Source organism: Corvus hawaiiensis, chromosome 6 (assembly GCF_020740725.1).
Source record: "Corvus hawaiiensis isolate bCorHaw1 chromosome 6, bCorHaw1.pri.cur, whole genome shotgun sequence".
In the NCBI taxonomy this organism is placed as follows: Eukaryota; Metazoa; Chordata; class Aves; order Passeriformes; family Corvidae; genus Corvus; species Corvus hawaiiensis.
In genome coordinates, this window is record NC_063218.1 from 12152599 (window position 1) to 12167474 (window position 14876).

The window sequence follows — 14876 nt, forward strand, 5'->3', positions numbered from 1 at the left end:
ACCCATTTTAAGTCTACAATATCAATACCTCTCAGGTATTCCCCACTATCAGATGGAGCAAAACAAGCATTAACTAATCAATATCTGAGACAGCAAAAACTCTGTTAATACCAAACTATCTTTTTCACTATGGCACACAGATGGTCTAAACTCTACCTGTATTTGCTCATTGTTTTCTTCTTGCTGGCTTATCAAGCCATTAGAGGCACACCAGAAACAGGAGTATTAAATTCAAACCCGAGTGTAAATTCAGGGTCTTACAGCCATCAATGCCAATGGTTTTGTGTAATTACATTCTGAGGATTTAAGAAGATTTGGGAATATATTTAAATGAACAAAAATAGCATTAAAATTGTAGGCCATGTTTTATATTCAGGACTCTGGTTTTCCTAGAGAACACGGTATCAAACCATTGCATTCTCAGTTTTGAGAGCACTTCAAATCCTTTTTGTTCTCCTGTGCTTTCTTGCTGTATCTCACACTGAAGGACTGAAGGGAAGCATCTGGCTGATGTAAAATACCACCTCCAAAGTGGTCGCTTATCCTGCAACACCATTGGAACCACCTGCTCTTTCAAAAGAAAACAGTATTACACAAATGTAGGCAATTTAAAACACTGTATCAAACTAATGAAAGAATCTGTAAACCCAGAGAGGTACAACTTAATTCTGTCATAAGAATGCATCTAACTCTTTCAGTGACTTATTTGGCTGAGACTGTGTCACCCCGTATTTTCTTTATTATTTGCTTACACACTTACCTCTTACACAGTGAGGTTGTGGTTTCTGTGGGGTTAAATATGGTCATGACTAATAAAAAGCTAAAAAACATCTTTGAAGGCCAAACAGCATCTCAGAGACTCTCAAACCGATCTAATAGAGATTAACCAACTCCTGCAGATCCTTTGGCAGACTTACCACCTGCACAACAAACTCCCTGCCAACAGTCTGCCATGGAGCCAGAAAACCAGTGAGTGGGTGTGATAACTCCTGCCTCCACCCCAACTCCACCCTCCTCCCTAAAACTGATGTAATATTTTTAAATAGCTCATTCAAACACAATGTGGGGCAGCAGAGCCAGGGTCACCATGTGACTAAGTGGCAGAGTAGGAGAGCACATTTGGTTTGGGAACAGGTTCTCTCAGCAACTCCACCATCACTTCTGACTTGGAAATAAAGATTGGTATCCACAATCCCACCAGCAAGAGAGTGACCCCTTGAAAGTGGAAATAGCAGCATGGCCCACAGGAAAAATAATTAAAGACCCTCAGAAGGCAGTTTCCCCAGAGAGTATGACACAAGCCACCACCTTTTCTTCTATTTCAGGTAAACAAAGTTATGACTTGCTGGACACTATCAGTGTCGATCCAAGTTTGGGAAAAAACCCCAATCTGGTGCAGCCAAAAACATTGTAAAAATACTTTCATAACACCTGCACTGGGATTCCTAAGCTGTGATACATGTGCCACCAGCTGCATGCTAGTTACTTAGAAGGGATACTCTATTGTGCAGTACTGGGCATAAAACCCCCCCAGAAATCTTGTAATTTCTTATTAGCATTACTTGACCTTCCCAAAGGTTACAGGCCAGCTTGCCTGTGGTAGCACAGATGATTCCTGAATGAGGAGCACTTGCAGATGCTGTGCACCTGAAGGGATTTTAAGTAACAATTCAATTGACCACCTCTTACTCCTGTATATAAAAAAAACCTTGACCTCATTTTGAGCATGAACCAATACCAGCTGCCTGGAAGGCAAGCACTCCCCCAACTAACTGCTCCTGTAATCCTTGCAACAGGAAATCAATTGTGCAAATTGCATTTTGACAAATATAAATCATTACTGACAAAAAGGCTGACAAATCCCTCTTGATGCCCAGCGCTTACCTGGTGCAGCAGCCCACTGGAAGGAGAGGTGCTAGAAAAATGCTTCTTTTTTAAACAGTAGTTGGAAAACACTAATTCCACAGTCTGCAGCAGTGAAAAAAAAGGACAGCTCTGATCCTGCAAGTGGTAGCAGGCAGGCAGGTGACTCCTACATGAAGCCTTTTGCAGGAAGGCTGTAATTATCTGGTTGAGCACCTACTGATTGTATCTGGAGACTGTGTGCATAGGAGCCAATATGCAGCTGATACAACTCATGTCATTTTACTTTCTGTACATTTTGTCCCTGATTGAAAAGGTTGCCTTCCTTTTTTATTCCTAATATCTATTATCCATGCTTGAGAAGGCACTTAACAGCACATTAGACAGCTAAGAACCCAGAGGCCGTGCCAAAACTGAAATAACACTATGAAATGAATTGAGTGCTTGGTTTCATTTTAGTACCACTCTGAGAAGGTTTGTACTTTAGAAAGCTCTGGAAAGCACTCAAGAAGGAGAACAATGAACTTTTAAGTTCCTCAGCCAGGCAAAATATAAGAAAAAAGCCATTGTCATGCCATTGACCAGATCTTTGCAGTTCTTAAGATGGAAACTCATTTCTGGTATTAAGGGTCAGTGTCAGATGTTTTGTTATACCTGTAGAAGCTGATTATACTGAACAAGCCTTAAATTTTTATATTGCCTTTTTCTGCTCTCAACCTCCATTTCCACCATCAGTTCCAAAGGACTCCTGGGTACTGTCCCAAGGAGAGCTGAAGTGTTTCCCAGTAGTACACTACGCTTTCGGGATGGCTGCTATTCCACAGACAATGCACTCACTTACCTTAGCAATTAGGCTTGAGTAAGACTGTACAGAGCAGATTTAAGACCTGGGAGAAAGCAGCCTGCTCACCTCCACATTTTGTCTCTCTGGAGCTGCTCCCTGCACGGAGGCTTGGCTGAGTCCATGCCAAGCCAGGACTCTTAAGTTAATGGATCCTCTCCTGAATTTCAGTACCTGAAGTACAGGCACAAGTGAGCAAGACCAGCCGAGAAATACAGGCTGTAACCTTCAGTTCTTGCATGGACAGCCCGGATTTAGGTGCCTGAATCAAGACCCACCCATGCGAGTTAGAAGACCCAGCTTGCACAGCATCTATTTAGAACTAGCCCCTAACACGTATTTCCAGTTACAAACCATTTTTAATGGGACGCAAGACTGAAAGTTTCTGCCAAGAAATAGAGAGCAAGAAGCATTCAGGCAAATGCAAGTCTCACAGACCAAGCCCAGAAAAACCCTGTCAACTCAAGTAAAAATTACAGTTACCAGAAAATGATCTGCATTGGAGCATCTTGTACTGATGCCATTCTCCAGTAATATGCTCTGATTAAACCATGCCAGTGTTTGTGGTACTAAATTAAACAGTATTTAAAAGACATGCTTACACTTCCCATATCTTTTCTTTGCAGGGCACTGCTAAGAGCAAAATATCTGCAAAGGAAAGATGAAGGCTGGTAAATCAGTCATTTCTCATGACAGTTGCCCCACTTACAAGTATTTAAGCTGCTGTCTGTCAGTAGCCTGTAGTATGATAACAATTAAATAGTCACTAGTAACATACCTATATTACTGCATACTGCTTTCTAAATTGCCCTCTACAAAAAAGTTTCAATCAATTTAACTGATGGGGAAATTTGAAGTCTGCTACACTGCTATTAGCATTATTTGGTATAAAGGAAGTGCAGGCATGCATTTGATACTTCTCAGAGGGCTCGACTTAATTTAAACTTGCAAATTAATTATGATCCACTTGAAAATGCATTCTCTTCCCTGAGAGTATGAACAGGCACTTCTGGGAAACCATGATGAACTTCTCCTAAGATGCAGAAAGCCTGAGACCCAGGAAAAAGCCCCAAACTCCTGTACAGAGGCTAGCAAGCACAATTCAAAGCCCTTCAGCTTTGCAAACTTCTAGTTGCATCCCCACCCTCCTCACTTATTGGTGCCAATCTAAAAGAGGGATGAATCCTCCCCAGCCATGCGTCTCTCTGCTGATTACAGGAGAAGCCTGGGTGAGACTCAGTCCTATAAATACAGCTGGGATGAGTCCAATCCTAAGAGAATAAGCCTCTGCCAAATTACCCATAGATCCAGGGAGGGTTTGGAAAACCCAGTACCATGCTGCATTGGCTCAGCACTCTGCTCACCGCTGGTGACTCACGTTGGGTGTGCCAGGGGGAGCCTTGCAGGGGGCACGGGGAGCAAATGCTCCTTGCAGTGAGTAACAGATGCCTGTTTGGCTCTGCCCGACCTTCCACAATGGGACCTCTCCTGATAAATCAAACAGGGTTTCCCCCTCCCTGTTCATCCCCCAGAATGAGGTGTGGAGGTTTATTCATCACTGAGCTTGGGTGACCAGCTTTCTGTCCTATTATTGATCTCATTATTGAAAGGAGGCTGGCGAGGTAAGTGGTTGTGAGACAACTGTGACACAGAGCACGTACCCTTTCTCCCAGCATAGAGAAAAAGCACTTCCGAGAATGAGAGTTAAAAATAGTTGCTTTGCCTTAGAGGGTGTATTCACTTTGAAACACAGAAAACAAGTCTAAGCTGCACCTCTAATATGACAGGCACCTTTAGCAGCCTGCTCTCTGCCAAAATACCTAATTCCCTACTCTTTCTTCTCCTTAAATTTTTTACCATTTCAAATTGTAGATGCTTTTCACATGCTATGAGAAGCTTTGGGGGAGAGAGGGCAGATATAACCTTCTAGGTTACATTAAACCGAGCCTTTTTTCAGAACAAAAAATCTCTTCAAGGTTATTTCTTGAAATCTCTTGCAATCCTGTCTTTATTCCCACATTTCTTACACCAGTGGTGCTTCAGCTGCCCAGCATCCTCTTTTAGCCCTGCTCTGTGCCTGTGTCCCAGGTGGAGGACAGGCTGGCCACATTCCACCCAGTGCTGAGATGACTGAACAGTCTGGTTTGAGTATCAGCATCAGCAAGGCAGCTTGATGCTTTCAGAGCAAGGTGCATCCTTTCAAACACAGTATTTTATTTACCAGTGATGGTAATGAGCCAGTTGGGAAAACGTACCTGGGGAAGTGGTAGATTCTCTATCACATGAAGTTATTACATCAAGACAGTGACTTTCTAAAATATGCTTTCACTTGGTAAAGAATTTGTGGCCAGAATACCAAAGGCTTGAACAGAGGTTACAGTGGATGGCTTTAACGATCTCTTCTGACTCTAAAATTCTAGGAATCCAACATCATTGCTTACAGGCTTCTTTACACCAAAGATCTGCTTGACTCTTCTGGGAATCCATTAAAGCTTAAAAGCTTGCCAGGCTGAGAAAATAACCGTGATATTTCCAGCTGCTTTCCCCAGAATGTTACATTAATCCTTCCCCTGGCCCTGAGCAAGCCTTGCCACTTTACTTTCGAGCAGCTTGACAAAGGAGCATGGTTGGACTGCTCCTCTCTGTGGCTCCATAAGGGCTCCCCCCTCCCCATAAGTTTGCTCTCAGGTATTGACAAGCCACCAAAGGATTTGGGAAGCTTTCCTTGCTGTTCCCTGACATGGGTATAAGCATTTCTTTACAAGTCTGGAAGCTGGCACCACAATTCCCATTGATGACCAAGCAGAGCCTACCAGCAGACTTAAGTGATAGCCTAAATAAGAACCACTAGGAATGTCATTCATCATAAAGCTGAAAAACTATCAATGTCCCACTTCTCCTGCATGCAGAAGTGACAAACAGTAGACAGAGCTTGCTGCCAAGGATGGGACCTGGCTGAACACCCCCTCTCCACCACCAGGACAAGCCCACCTGGGCACCCGAGAAACGTGAGCAATTCTGCATCGTGCTGATGAAGTTCTTAATCTACATGTCACCCAAGCTGAACTGCAAAACAAGGCTGCCTGCCCTAGTTATCAAATGACCTGAAATTCAGCACGATCATCTGCCATAACAGCTGGTTCACTGACAATGAGAGAACAACTCCTGCCTGACTGCTGAACCAGAGCCAGCAGCGGGAGCCCAGGACCCAGCACACACAACCACCCACACCGAGATGCTGCTCCCATCCCCCTGCATGGCACGGCCTCAAAATGTCTTGTGTTCTTTGAATTCTGCACACTGACTCCTTCCTCTACGTATTCATTTTTCATCTGTGTCATTAAAAAGAGATTTCAGAGACCTGGTACTTCAAAGAGGGGCAAAATAATGAAACATCCTTCCCAAGGAATTAAAATGAAGGTAAGGTTGGATCTTGTCAGTTTTCTTTCTTTCTACTTAGGGTGAAAAACTTTCTACATAAATAATACACAGCACTAACAAATTCACTTCTTTTTACAGTAGCAATCTATATAGGAAATAGTACCAAACATGAGAATGATTGTACGAGTAAGACTTAAGTGCTCAACACAGGCAATGTTAGGGAGCTAAATAACTTTGACAGGTGTTATAAAGTTTTTTTTAGAAATTACTTATGTTCAAACACTGATACTTTTTGAAGCTGCTTTGATGTACACCAAATCGTATTTTTCTATTCCACTGACAAAAAAAATCCTAATTGTGTATTAATAATATTTTTAGTTTTATTAATGTGAAAATTAACATTAGCGATATTTACTACTCCTTAGCAATTAAATAAGCAGAATTGTTTGTAGTATATCTTAAGATAGTTGCTTTTGCCCTTCTTACCCAATTAGAAATGAAGAGTGAAAGCTGTTACTGAAGACCAGCCCCTCAGCTGGAACCCAAATGTTACTCCATTGAACCCAATGGACATAATTTCCTGCTAAACTGGACCTAGAAGATGATGTTTTCTGTGTGGATCTGTCCTCTTGGGTAAATACATTTTCCTACTCCCTGGCTGAAATGGGGAGTGAGGACTGCACATGTTCGTAGTGTTCTGTGTCTCAGTCCTAGAAAGACCAATGGGTTCACACTGCTAATGTTGTGCCTAAGAAGCATCTGTCTGATTTTCACACGTGTAACTCGTTGTAGCTCTTGCTAGAGCTCCTACGTGCATGAGCAAGAGGAAAGTATGGACTGAACATATGCCTTATTCCCTGTGTTTACTTCAAGGTAGGCTTCAGAATCCTTTCTGTAAGTGTGAATACAACCATGAGTATTTGATTAGGGACAGACAGAAAGAATCTGAAATCATATGGCACCAAAGCTTTAGCTGAAGTATGCATGAACAAGCAAAGTAGCTAATATTAAATGTATGCTTGTATTTTTCTTGTTCTGCAGCCTTGTCTGCACATCAGTGTGAATTAAACAAATTGAAACTGCACATTGAGCAGCATCAGATCTAATGGCAGTGCAAAATGTTTCCCTAATGAATTTCAGTTTTCATATTTTCTCCTACAAGTAGTGTTATCACTCTACTGAATAAAGCAGTTTACTAATATATACGGGTATATGTGGGTATATAGGGCTAATTCATTTTAAGCTGGTTATTTTGGCTAATTATGAGAAAAGACTATGAAAAGAAACATTTTTATCTGTATTAATTTTAGTTGTGGGCTACTGTCAATAATGCCTTGATTTTAGTTTTTGATGCTGTTTGCCAGGTGCTGACAAATGCACGACTGGAGTTACTCCCTGTCCTAGACAGATCATAATCTAGGCAAGTAAGTCTTGATCTCCTAATAATGGGAGTCCCTTAGCAAGGGGGACTCCAGCCCTACTCCATTAGCCAAGATCTCCCATCAGCCAGATGGGGAGGAGGAGGAGGAACACTGCCAAGCCCTCAGCCTTGTGGTGTCCTGAGCCTTGATCTGTGAAACAATCACACCAAATACACCAAGGATGGCTCAGTGAAAACAAAAACCAGGAGTCTTCCCACTGGGACTGGCTTTTGCAGCCAGAGCAGAATTCCCATCTCTATCACAATCCTTGTTTTCATCTCATGGAAGAAGGCAGTGGTTAACACATCTTGTTTAATAGTCAGCATGTGGTTGCCTGATTTGGGATGATAGGCTTCAAGTGGCAGGTGGACCCAATTCTGCAAAGTGCTGAGCTCTGCATAAAGAGATGCCAGCACGCTGCCTCTCCTGCCGCTGCAAGGAGCCAAGAGCACATTCCTGAGATGTGTTGAAGTCAGCACCTCCTGCACCAGTTCCACCACATGTCCTCCTTGCCATTCAGCTTAATTCTATGTGTAGTTTTTTCTAATACCTGGAGGATGTTCCTCAAGAGCCTTTTCTTAAGCCCCTCTTTCATTCATTAGCTGTGCTGGAGCAGGGGCAGGACAATTGATATCTGAAGGTTTATATTATGTGTGCACCTTCTTGGGCCATTTTCTAGACCCTTCCTTTCATGGGTGAAGCCAGATCAGCATAATTTTGCCTTAGGAACTTCTAAAAAAATGTACTTTTTTAGGCTGGCAATAATAATACAAGTAAGTTTATCATAAAGCTTCCTGCAGCAAAATCTTACTCAGCCACACGCAATCCTGAAGTGTTGCTCTGGGAACTACAGACAGGCTTCTTGGGAAATGCCAGAGGAGGTGTTTGGCTTTCAGCTGTAATGCAATAGACAGCTAATTAAATGCTTTGCTAATAATAGTATCCTGTGTATGAGGAGATAAGCTCAGTTACTTACTGGATTTAAGTGGAGTTTTGCAGACCTGTTGGCATATTCCTGGTAGCTAAACCAACTTCTGCTTAACAATAGAATTCACTCTCCTTTCTATTTCTCTAGTTTAGATGTATCATTAATGAACATAAAATGTCAGTGATGGAAAGAAATAAACAAATCTGACATTTCTTAGCTAAAGCTCCATTACTGCATAAAAAATAACCATCAATACAATAATGGCAGACATCACACAAAAACCTCAAGAAAAGTCAATGGAAATCCTCCTACTGACTTAAGGAGAAACTAGACAACATCTAGGATTGTTGTCACCAAAATATGTTTGCAGTTTGCGTGGAATCAATGGACCACACAATGCTGTGAAATTCAGTACTTTCAACAGATAATCATCAACAGTTTGACAGTGAGCAGGAAAACTAGAAGGCACTTTCCCAGATTCTTTGGGAAATACACAGCTTTCCCACTGTCACAGCTGTTCTTAGATTAAGATACCGGACTTTTTACCCTTCACGCTCCATATTCTCAGAAATCACAGCGATGATTTGCAGCTATAGTACACAGCCTAAATGAAAAGAAAAATGTATTGTTCAAGGAACAATAATGCCATTTGTCTCATCTCCTTAGGGCATGCCTACTCAACTCAGCAGGGCCATGCAAGAAAACTATTGACACAGTGCCATGATCAAGGGAGGGGGTTCTTCCCCTCTACTCTGCTCTTGTGAGATTCTACCTGGAGTACTGTGTTCAGCTCTGGAGCCCTCAGCACATGAAAGACATGGACCTGTTGGAGCGGGTCCAGAGGAGGCCATGAGGGCTGGAACACCTTTCCTAGAAAGACAGTCTGAGAGGGCTGCGGTTGTTCAGCCTGGAGAAGAGAAGGTGCTGGGGAGACCTTATAGCACCTTCCAGTACCACCCAGAGCTGACAAAAAAGATGGAGAGGGACCTTTTACAAGGGCATGGAGTGATAGGACAAGGGGAAGGGTTTTAAGGTAGGAGGGTAGGTTTAGATTAGATATAAGGAGGACGTTCTTTACTGTGAAGGTGGTAAGGCACTGGCACAGGGTGCCCAGAGAAGCTGTGGATGCCCTGTCCCTGGAAGTGTTCAAGGCCAGGCTGGATGGAGCCCTGAGCAACCTGGTTTAGTGGAAGGTGTCCCTGCTAATGACAGGAGGGGTGGAACTAGGTGATCTTTAAAGTCCACTTCAACCCAAACTATCCTATGATTGTATGATTCTATGATCCTGTGATCCACTGGAGGGTGATGAAGATGGCTGGAGGCTGCAAATGGCACATGAGGAAGGGGCCAGGGGAGTCATCTTATTTGGCTCAGAGAAAGGAAGGCTGAGGACCAATCTCAGTGTGATGCCAACATCCAACTGGTTCACGATGGAAAAGGCACAGCCCTGGAACAAGGGTCTGGTCACGTGGAGAAGTTTCCACCCCTGGTGATTCTCAAAACTCACTGGATCAAGGCACTGAGTAACCTGATCAAATTTTGAACTTAGCCTTGCTTTAAATAGGTGCTTGGACTTGATGTTCTCCAGAGACCCCTACATAGCACTGGGGAAATTAAGGGAGCAGGTATCACTAGTGTCCACAGCATATGGAGAGCAAATAAAGGAGCTTCAGCTGACCATGGTTTTTATTGCAAAATTACATATCTATTAATGGCCTGGGGTCCACTAAGCAGCTTCTAGGTCTTAATTAAGGTAGTTATTTAAAAGATAATTCACATTTACTACCTAAGTATACTTAATAATCTCCTAAATGGTTGCCTGAATTTGAGCTCTTCTGTAACAGATGACCTTCTATAAAACAAGGAACCAAAAAGCAGAAGGATGCTGACTTAGTATTAAAATTCCCCACAGCACCAAGCCTCTAAAAGACACAATGCTACTCTACTCACTACAGCAAAATAGTCCAAACCAAAATATTTATGTTCATTTAATAATAAATAATTACATGGGACTGTGAGAACTCAGGAACTTTGGCCTTGAACACTGCAGACTTCAAAATTTCCAAGTGAGGTTAAGTGAGCTAAATGATGACAACTTCTCCAGTGCTATTCTACTCTTTCTGTGTCAAGGAAGAGTTGTTCTAAGTTGCGATTTCTCTTGTAATTAAAAGGGGGGGTTGGTACAGATAAGGGCCTGTGCTTCAAAACAACACTCGTATTTGGAAAGGAACAGAAAAAATGCAGAGCTAAAATGGACGGTGGCAAGAAAAGGAAAAGAGAGATTGAAAAACCAAAGCAGCCAGTGGCTTAATGAAACTTGACTTTGAGCTGCATAAATAAACACAGCTACAGCTTCTTGCAGAATTTAGGAAAATGCCCTGAGCACATGAAATGTGGTGGTTACCATGGCAATTTACATACAGTCATACATCAGACAAATCCTGTAACTCTTTTCCAGTTTAAACTCCCAGTTGAAAATACAGGATCAGGTACACTGAACAAACCTCTTGCCCATCCTGGTGAGAGATTATTCACGTCCTTCCACAGGGGTCGGCTCACACCCTGTGATGAGTGACCACCCTCCACAGCACAGGGCCTTACACTCTGGGAGCAGCTGGTTGCTCTACACCTCTGCTCTGCCTGTTAAAAACATGTGTGTTCATGGAGAGTAGCACAGAGCAAACCTCCTTCCTCTAAGGGATGTGACTGAATACAACACAGAGCTACTCCTTCTACCCCTGCCACCTCTTTGCATGGCATCCTGTTCCATGGTGATGTACAGCAGCTCCTGTGAACCTGCATACTGCACTGCTATCTCCAGGACCCAGCACTGCTCACTGCATCAGCCTCCTGGCATGGGAAGATCAACTGTTGGTGCTTTGTGCCTGCCTGGATGCCCAGAGTGCCCAGCCTTGTCCAAGCCCTGCTTTGTCTGGGGGCCAGGTGTGAACAGCTATGAGAATCCCTGCACAAACAGGTGTGTATCAAGTCTGACTGGGGTGGGGCTAATTTTCTTTGTAGCATCTCATAGGGTGCCATGCTTTGGGTTTGTGTCTAAAACAGTAAGACACCAAAGTGTGTTATACTCCTTTTCAATTTCCCAAATTAGGAAAGATTAGGGAAAACCAGGAAAATTAGAGAAAGGGCAGACAGGGTAAAGGGAAGCTGGGGAGCAGCTGCCAGGCTGAAATGGCAGAGGAACCTTCTTGCCCTGCACTACTCCCCTTGCATGTCCTCCCAGCTGACTGTGGGTAACACTGCTGCATGTTTGAAGGTGAACTGAGGATGAGGTAAGCATGTGCCTGCTCACGGAAGGGACACAGGCTCTAGGGCCAAGAATGGTGACAGCCAAGGGAGCAGGCATCCACCACCTCAGCTAGCAGGTGATGATGCTCCACTGATTTGGCTTGCCTGGGAGCCTCCCTGGATGTGGTGCTGGCATTGCTGGAGTCCAGGCAGCTCAGCCCTGAACACCCCAAGCAGCCCTGCAAGAGCTTCAGAGAGGGTTTGTGCAAAGACTCTGACTCAGGGACAAAAAAAGAAGAAAGAGTCAATACATCTGGACACGATCTGAAAGGATGAAAAGGCAAAAAAAAAAAAAAAAGTTGTTCTCAGGTCTATGGCCAGAGGGAAAGTAAGGAGCAAAATGGTGAATGAGTCATGGCTCTCAGCTGCCAGAGCCATTAACAGAGAGGGACAACAGCATGAGTGAGGGGTTGCATTGGAGAGAGCACCTGGGTGCTGCAGATGGGAACTGTGGCTGCACTCAGCTCTATCTCAAGGGCATCCCTCCTGGAGGTCTTTCTTCCTGGTGGATAAACACGCTGCACAGAGCTGTCATGCTGGAGCTTGACATCCTGAAGAACAAACAAAGGTGCGTTTGACTGGAGATGGGAATGACAAGAAATATCGAACAACAAGGAAAGGCAGAATCAGAAGTTCCCCTGGTGATAAAGGTCTCTCCCTGTCAGAGATCACACTCTCCTCAGCAACACCCACAACCACTGGAGCTGAAATCTCACTAAAAACACTTGTATAAACTGCTTCTTACCTGTGCTAATGCAGCCATGCCCTGAATGGCACAGCTCATGGCAGGAGTGTGCTGTACTGACCAGCTGGAGACAAGGCTTGTCTCCTTCCTGCCCTGGGGGTTTAGGAAACTTGGGACAGAAATTGGCAGCTCACTGAGTCCTCTCCAGCCTCCTGACACCGACACTTTGCTCTTCTTCACTGCAATACTGCAACGCCACTTGGGATCCTACCTGGACAAGCAGGCGAGCATATGCTTAAACATAAACCTCTGAGCCATCGCTTTTGACAGCTGGACTGGTCATGGCCAAGCACCCTCAGCTGCAGGCTGAACCTGGGCTGCAGGGAATAGACAGAAATGATGCACTGTAACAGCAGACCTGGAGGAATCATTATATTGTGTTCCCACTGTAACAGCTGAAAATAATTAATTTTCAGAATACGTGTATGTGAAAGGCTTTATGCTGCTTCTGTGCCAATGCACAAGGTGTTCTGTCAGACTTTCCCCACCTGCCATCTCTTAGTGTCCTAAAAAAGGATGAAATGAAAACAGGATTTTTTTTCCCTCAGCCTCTTTACAGTTCCCAAGGAATCTTCCAGTATCACTTAGCAAATGAAATTGTACTTCCTTCTCCCCTAAACCCTTCTCCAGTGTGAATTTTAATTCAAATAAATCTTGGCAGAATAATAAATCTATTTAAATGTTGTATTTTTCTCTGAAACATCGAGTGCTTTTAGAATGATTGAACTGAAAGACTAGAGACCAAAGCCTATCCTTTTCTCATTGAAAAGGCTTGATTTGGACCAGCTGCATACATTTCTGGTTCCTGACTAGCTGATGTATTTTGCTTATGTTTTCCATAACAAATTAAAAAAAAAAAAAATCAATTACAACAAGGAGAAATCAGGACAATCCACAGGGCAGGCATTTTGGTTTCTCTTCTGAGACCAACAGAGACAGATTTTTGGATGTACACTCTGGACCAGCCAGGGGCAGACAGAGAGCCAGTACTCACAGGCTCTAAAAAGAGCAGACAGGTTTTGAAGGACATGGAACACTTTTCACTCCCTGAGGCAGCACAAAGTGTTGAGCTGCTTGGGCCTTCCCAAATAGCTGCACAGCCATCACTTGCTCATTCCTGGGCTGGACTTCTGTCCAACTGGAATGTGAACAAGGAAACAAAGGATGGAAAAAGCAAGGAAAGTGCCCCATCCTCCTGCTAGTCCCCTGAGCAGCTCATCACTCCATCCCATACAACCTGACACACACTTAACCAATACACACACATGACTGAGCTTGCTTTAAATAGTACCATAGACTAAAGACATCCTCAGTTCTCAAGAAAGCACCAGGAGACAAAACGCTGCTGGAGGCCACAGCAAGTCTGCTGCCTGCTTGCCACAAAAATATAAGAATATTCTGATAAACCAATTATTAAATCCTACATGCCCCATTAAACTTACAAATGCACTGTTCTAAGATGGCACAACAAACCACCACCAGTCCTCTGCTGAAATATGCCATCCTTTTTGTCTAGATCTTCTCAGGAAAAGAAAAAAAAGAGAAATAAGCATAAATACCACACTTTATAACTGGAAAATAAAACAAAACAGAGGTGTAATTGCATATCTGCCTTCTTTCATGCTGAAATTCATTTTCTAGTGGCTCTATGAATCTCTTCACATCGTTCAACTGCAAGAGAAAGGTGGAGGTCACCAGACAGGTCGGCTGAGTTAGTACGTGGAGAAAGCCTCTCATGCAAGAAGCTTTAACACAGGTCGTTCGGAAGAGAAACACGCACACTATGATCATCTCATGTGCTACCCTCACTCTTCAACAGGAATAGATCTCATTTTATAAACCTGTTAGTCTCAACAAATTTGGCTCCCACCAAACGTGTAAATCAGAGGTCACTGCACAAAGTCAGTGCATTGTACAAAGGCCATGTAAGAGAAGGAGACCTGCAGGATTTACAGTATACAGCAACTGAGGTTCACACATGAAAAAAAACTGCAATTTTATTTCTGGCTACAGTGCAACTACTCAAAATTAATATTAGCTAACTTCTTCTGGATGTACAAATATTTTATCCCACTGTGGTCCCTTCCAACCATACCCATTCTGTGGTTCTGTCATTCTGTGATTCCCCACTTTCAATCCAGCCAGTGAAAGTACTGACATCTGCTTTAGCAACCATGTAGCTGTCTAATTAATATTTATCATTACTATATTTTAAAAACAATAGTTTAAAGATATAAGCAGGGGAGAGCTACATGCAGTTATTTTTATTTTGAAAAAGTGGAACTGAAAAACTTTTCAGAAAAACAGACCAGCTGTCCAAGGCAGGACGTGGTAGCACTTTGCAAGCACCATTATTCACATGATTGTTTTACTTCCAGTGAGTACTTTGGC

The 14876-nt window shown here is 43.2% G+C and overlaps 1 protein-coding gene across 10 annotated transcripts in view; it reads right to left on the reverse strand.

Moving 5' to 3' along the window:
• Nucleotides 1-14876, reverse strand: part of EVL (Enah/Vasp-like) — a 121439-nt gene that overhangs the window by 28861 nt on the left and 77702 nt on the right. Inside the window, exon 1 of one of the 10 annotated variants that reach the window (XM_048307536.1) lies at nt 1885-1996. The exons of the other annotated variants lie outside the window; for them this stretch is intronic. The gene's annotated coding sequence lies outside the window, so the exon portion shown is untranslated. Of the gene's footprint in view, nt 1-1884; nt 1997-14876 lie in introns of those variants that run through there. 10 annotated transcript variants of the gene reach the window in all.